Genomic DNA, 7210 nt, shown 5'->3' with positions numbered 1-7210 from the left:
TCAAAACCAACATGTAGCAGTAGAGAACAAAGTATGCTCAGCACAATTTTATGTATGTACGTACAGGCATACACACATAAGAATCAGATGGTACCTTTGCAAGATAATCAGGTGTATTGGGTCTGGTTGGGATGGAGTTAATTTTCCCCAGAGCGGCCGTCACAGTGCTGTGCTTTGCACTGGTGACCAGAAAGGGGTTGGTAACAGCCTAGGCTATTGCTGAGCAGTGCCAGCACAGCATCCAGGCTGTCACCAACACTCCCCCCTCTTTCCCCCCGTGGGCTGGGGGTGGACAAGATCTTGGGAGGGGACACAACCAGGACAGTTGGCCCAACGGAGCAAGGGGATATTCCATACCGTATGACATCAACTGAGTAATGAAAGCTAGGAGAAAGTGGGCATACTGGAGCCCTGCTTCCTGGGAAGTGGCTGGGCATTGCCTGCTGGTGGGAAGTAGAGAATAAATCTTTGTTTTTGCTTTCGCGCGTGGCCTTTGCTTTTGCCATATTAAACTGCCTTTATCTTGACCCACAAGGTTTTTTCCTATCTTATTTTGTCCCCGGAGCCATTCTGCTGAGGAGGGGAGTGATAGAGCGGGTTGGTGGGCGCTTGGCCTCCAGCCAGGGCCAGCCCACCACATGATGCTAACCTGATTTTCCAGAAACACTGCCAGGAGGCATAGGGTACATAATTATTTAACATGTATATTTTTTACCTTGTTTTAAGATGCCTTTGTGCAAACATGAGGTTCTAACACTGAAACTTCAAACAGATCTCGCTCTGTAAACACTTGAAGTACTGGCCTATATTTAGTCCTTATTAAAATTGAGCAGTATGCTGTTGTGTGAGTAATTCTTTGACTTTACTGGGAGTGGTTTTTTTTCTTGAGATTATATCTAGGAAATAGGATTTTCCATAGGTTTAAGGAAAAGGGAAAATAAAATCAGGTGATAAAGTGCTTTTGCATAAAGGTAGATTTGTAATCTCCATACTGAAGGTTACTTCTGTTGTGCAGACTTTGCACCATCCAGTGTAAGGGCAGTAAGAATGTCATGAGAGGATAGGCTTTTGAAATAACTCTTCAATTAATAAAGCTTGTAATTGTTTGTTCCAGATTATTTTTATTGTTTTAAAATTTTAAACATCTGTGTTTTCTTTGAAAGGCAATAAGTACTAAAAACCTGAAAGCTGAAAAGTTGGGTGTAAACTGAGAACCACATTGAAGTCCCTTAAGGAGTATTAGATATGCCTGTTCTTAGGGATTTGCTCAGTGAAGGAACATTTCCAGTCTCTGCTTGAAGGACTTTGGGCATTTGGGAACAGATTTCATTAAGGTGCTGGTGTTGCGTTGCTTTGAGGGCACCAAGTCAGTGAAAGTCATCAGAGATCTTGGGAATGTTTCTTCCTGTTGTACTGCTAATGGCCACTCCGATCAAAGGGCTGATTGGAATTTGGAGTTCGCCTCATCCTCAAATTCTTTCTTCACATCCCCCCTGCCACCCTGAAGAATGTCTGAAATGCCAGTAACACACCTTCAAAACCTAAGTTTTTGTGTTTGCCTGTGTTGTATCTTAGTTGGAAGGTCGGTGGTGATTTGAATGCAGTTCTGATACAGTCTTTTAAAGCCTAGTGTAAAATAGCATTGCACACCAAATGATGGTGCTGCACACATTTGTGCTGAAACTGATTCTAAAAATGATGCATTTTTTTGGCTCGGTTGTTAAGTGGAGCATAGCAGGGAAAAAATTGAATTACGGGAATACAGTAACTAATGGAATGTGAGTATTTTTTGTGAAATATAGATTTGCAATGCATGTTGTATTTCACCTTGTCATACAAATCAGACATTAAAAAATAGATGTGTCTAAAATAGTTTTAAGTGGGCTTTTGTTTTAGTATTCTACCTGTTACCTGTAGGACTTCAGAATTTATAGGCCTGGTAGTATCTGTATTGGTTTTGTGCCTGTTAGTAGCAAACCTCAGACGACTTCAGGGAGTAAATAAGTGAAGGAGAAACCCTTTGTGAGGAAAAGATAATGATCTGAATCTGACTTGTGAAGAACTGGGTAGGAGTGAGAACCCTTTCCCATTTAATTGCTAGCTCGGAAGAGAATGACAGTGTTGTTTGGTAAAGTCAGGATAGCTTTTAAAATCCTATCTATCAAACCCTATAAATTAGGGTGATACTATGCTTTTTAATCTGGTTACATTCGTATCCGTTAAACACAGTAACTGAACTGGTGACGTTTATGAAGTAGCTAGGGAGCAAAGGTAGGTTTGGTCATTCATTAGTATTTTAAAGGCTGCTCCGCTCCGCCTTGGTGTCACAAACCAGCATCTCGGCTCGTGATCATCTAATCTGAGGCTCTCCAAGAGGCAGTTGAAGTGAGTGCTGTCACGCCAGATTTGTGCTGGAAATAGTTACAGCTATTAGTGCAGAACTGCCATTTATATAGCTACTCTTGAAAGAAAAGAGGCTCTTGCTTATGCAGTGGGACTGTTGTTGCATAGCAACTACTGTGCTGAAAGCTTAAAATCAGATGCTCCCTTGAAGTTCACTGTGCCCTAATAATGCCTAATTTATCTGGGGCTTGCACTGCCTGTATCCCAGTAGTAAGTGTCTTTTATTAGTGTACCCAGTGATGTCTGTCATGTACATTTACTTTTCTGTTTTCCCCAAGCTTAGAACTGTGTGGTGGTATGCATTTTTCAGCCCAGTTTCCTGAAGATTGAGACCTTGCTAACGTGATTAATCACACTGAACCACATTTGAGAGAGTCCGAGTTCAAGCCTCGGGCCCTTTGATAGTCTGGCAGGAGAAGAGGCAAGCCTGCCATGGTGGTGGGCAGGCAGGTCCGCCTGCTCCCGTGCTGTTTGGAGTGGTGGTGGTTGGTTGTCAGGTGAATGTGGATGGACTGTTTGGCTGGCTGGCTTGCCTGTTGCTCCCAGTTGCTGGCAGCCAAGGATGCCACAGGTGGATGACATACGGGGTATTTCAGAGTGTCCTGGGCAGACTGGGAAATTGGATAGAGAAGGAAACCAGTTCTAGTGAAAAACAAACTTGTGTGTAGTTGTTGCATTTGGTAGTCAGGGAACTGTCTTAGGAAGCAAGTAGACTTGAAAGAAACTTAACGAAGGTATGGAGAATCCTGACCTAAATAAGTTGCTTTGAGATATGCTTTGTATGAAAATAACATTTTTCCACCCCTTGAAGTCTGCTATTACGTACTGAAGTGTATGTTCTCGTGTCTATACTTGATCTTGAGAATGCCAGCATAATTTATCATCGCTGTTTTTTCAGTGAGCATGTTCAGTACTTGCCTGTGCACAGGCGTGGTGGGTCGGCCCTGGCTGGGGCCAGGTGCCCACCAACCCGCTCTGTCGCTCCCCTCCTCAGCTGGACAGGGGAGAGCATATGTGATGAAAGGCTTGTGGCTCAAGATCAGGACAGGGGGATATTATTCAGCAACTCTCATCGCAGGCAAAGCAGACTCTGCTTTGGGGAAAAAATTATTTTGATTTATCAATCAAAATCAGAGTAAAAGAGAACTAAACCCACATCTTTAAACACCTTCCCCCAACCCCTCCCTTCTTCCCAGGCTCAAATTCACTCCCACTTTTCTCTACCTCCTCCCCTCCAGTAGTGCAGGGGACAGGGAATGAAGGTTGGGGTCAGTTCATCACACGCTGTCCCTGACGCTTGGGGGGAGGATCGTCACACTCTTCTGTGTGGCATAGGCCTCTACCGGTTTCTCCGACATGAGTCCATCCCACGGGCTGCAGTTCTTCACGAACTGCTCCAGCCTGGGACCCTCTGGGGTCCGAGGTCCTGCCAGCAAGCCTGCTCCTGGGCTCCTCTCCCCACGGGGCCACAGCTCTTGCCAGGGACCTGTTCCAGCATGGGCTGCCCACGGAGTCACAGCCTCCTTAGGGCATCCCCCTGCCCTGGCATGGGTCCTCCTCGGGCTGCGGGGGGTCTGTGCCCACCCCCCCATGACCCTCCATGGCTGCAGGGCACAGCCGGCCTCACCATGGCCTGCACCACGGGCTGCCGGGAACGTCTGCTCCGTGCCTGGAGCACCTCCTGCCCTTCTCCACTGACCTGAGGGTCTGAAGGGTTCTCTCTTTTACATCTTGCTGTCTGCTGCAAACTCTTCCTTGTTATTTTTCCCTTCTGAGGCACGTTATCCCGGAGGTGTTACAGCGGTTGCTGCTGGGCTTGGCCTTGCCCAGCAGCGGGTCTGTCGTGGAGCTCCATCAGACATACAGACTCTTCCAGCAGCTTCTCACAGAAGCCACCCCTGTAGCGCCCCCACTACCAAAACCTGGCCACACAAGCTGGATACACAGTGTTTGGCTTCAGATGTGCTGTGCTCAGGTTTAGACTTCAGTGTAAAACTTGATTGTGAAAGGGCCATCCTCAGCGGGGCTGGGGAGACCGCTCCCTTGGCTGTTAGTGAAATACCCACCTCAGCCAGGGCTTTGAGTTATTACACCCACGTGCTTTGAAAAGTGGGTAAATAACAGCACAGAATGAGGATTTAATACTGTGAGGCCTTGAAAAAATACCTTATTTTCTGTGTTGATAATCTAGGGTGATGTAGGTGCTGGTTTGAGACGGAACATTTACTAGCACAGAGTTCTTGGTAAAGCGTTACGTGGTGTTAGCCTTGCAGTAACGCCTGGGGTAGCACAGAATGCTGCATCTCCCGCGTATCTTAGTGCAGTGTGATGTACTGCAGGCCTCTTCCTCTTGCTGAACAAGCTTGGGTATACCAGACCAAAGTAGTCCAGGCTGTGTTAACTGGCAGGAAGCCTTCCATTGTTGGCATGTGATACACAGAGTAGTTTTTGGACCTGTGTTGCAGTTCCTTTCCTAGAGAGCAGGCCCTGACTTCTGGATAGAGCTGAAGATGCAGTATGCTGTTACTGCCGAGGGTTCTGTTAAATATGGGAAGGTTTTGAAACTGTGGTGATCTGCTGAATACATCTATTCAATTAACTACTGCTGGAACCTGTTGCATTAAGATCCTTAACTTCTGCAGTCTTTATGAAAATCTGAGTGATATGTATTGATATTTTTTAATCTAGGTTTAAATTGAAATGAATTAAACTTACAATATAAGTGGGTTTTTTTTTTATTAAAGAAACATTTTCCTGTAATAACTATATAAAATGGTGCTCTGCATTTAACTGAACGAATTTCTTTCTGGTTGCTTTTTTGGTCAGGATCTTGTAATCAATAGATGTCATTCCTTCATACTTTCACAGTTTACAAACAAAGGAGGTATTAAACATCTACCTTTTCAGTTCTGAGTCATTTTACTAGGCTCCAGTGAACTAATCATTGGATGGAAATAGTTGAAAAATGCAAAAGAGGTTATACTGCAGCGGATTTTTCAGCACTTTGTCAAACACCAGTTCCAATACTTAATCAGTGACTCCCATCACTGAATATGTATTTATGCAAGCTATTAAAATAACTTGACTTAGAATAAATTTTAGCCCAATTATAGGTTGCCATCATCTTATACTCTTCTTTTTTTAAAAAAAGTGCAAATTAAAAAATATCACTTATTAATGACTATGTGAGAGACTTCAAAGTTTATCCAAATAGAGATGGATTCTGTAATTCTTACTAAGTAGTGTGAGTCATCTGAAACACTGTTCTGTAAGTGTTGCAGAAACTTGCCCATGATAATTGGCGTTTTTCTTGTATTAAAGCATCTTTTTATAATTTTGTATGAAGTTTTCCTTCTGCTTTTGGAAGTTTAGATGACTTCCATCTTCTTAATGAACTGTTAATGGTTAGTTGCCTTTTCAAAGGTGATCTTTGCTTTCCTTTTTTTAAAAAACCTCATTACTTTCTCCAATTAATTGCTGTTCTCACACTTTCTTGGGAATTATAAAAGGTCTGTAAGGTTAGAAAGTAACATAATGAACAGCAGCAGGTTTTTGGTTTTGTGTGAGTTTTTGTGGTGGGGTTTCCCCCCCCCCCGTATTCATTCCAGGACACAGAGATGGTTACATTATGGGGAAGAGTGTAATTTGCATAAACCACTTAGATTTTAGGTTTGATAAATGTGCAGTTTTCTTCACAGAAGGAATTCCAACCAAAATGTGTTGTCTTTTTCATATGGAATAGCTGAAGAAGTGTGCAGTGTATGATTGTTAGTGCTCATTGTGCCTCATTTTGAGTTAAATAAACCAGAAGGCTGGCATAAGGCCCCCAGCAGCTTGAATCCTCCTGGTTGGATTTGCTGCGATGACTCGTAACTTTTGGGGGGGTCCGTGGGATCCGAAGTTGGAGTGGGCACGGTAATGTTTATACGTGTTGTGGTCATGCTGCAGTAGTTGGGATAGTTCTAGGGCTTGGGCGAGCAGTTGGTAGGTAGAGATGGCATCTCGTACTAGGCCAGCTAATACACTTAGAATAGATCGACTTGGGGGTGCCCAAGCCCCTTGTCAGGCCTTGAAAGGAAGCAGTGAGGTGGAAAGCAGATTTTGAAGAATTGCTCCAAGTTTGGGTAGAGGCTGATGAAAAAGACCATCTAGAAGAAGAAACGGTATTTGGAGCAGGGGAGGGTGCTGATCAGAAGTGATAATGCTCATCTCCTGTGGGCAGCAGGAGGATACTGTAAAATTCATGTTAGCCATGTGCGCATCAAAAAGGAGACATTCATGTACCATAAACCCAAAATAAAAGTTTGATGGCTTTTTTTTTAGTGTTATACACGCTTGGCAGCTGAGGTGCTTTATACCTCCCTCTTAAGGGTCTGGTCTTGGAATAGCAGTCTAAGACATGCTAGTAATGCATTTTGTGAATAATGAAACATGCTCTTGGTGCCCGAGTTCACCGTGTAGTGATTTACTTTTGCTTGGCTAACTTTCCCAAATGCATCTGGTACACTTGCACTGGGTGAAACATTCCAGGGGAGTCAGCAGTCTGGGTCTCCTACTGGGAGGAATAGCTGTTGTAATTGTGGCGATTCGTTAATGGCTGTTTATTAGGTGGGGAGAAGCTGCAGCTGTTCAGTAGGGGTTCTGCTGTGAGATGGCATCTCATTTCGGTGAGGTTGGTGGAGAAGGTGAGGAAGCTGTTTGGAAATTAGGTGGGTGGTTTTGGAAAAGTATCTTTAATAACATTAATTAGCGATACCTGGTAACGTAAGTGTTTACTTTTTTCGTCTTGCAGCTCCCTTCTATTATT

The sequence above is a fragment of the Eurypyga helias genome, unplaced genomic scaffold (assembly GCF_000690775.1).
Source record: "Eurypyga helias isolate BGI_N326 unplaced genomic scaffold, ASM69077v1 scaffold29520, whole genome shotgun sequence".
Classification (NCBI taxonomy): Eukaryota; Metazoa; Chordata; class Aves; order Eurypygiformes; family Eurypygidae; genus Eurypyga; species Eurypyga helias.
This window is presented reverse-complemented; position numbering follows the sequence as displayed.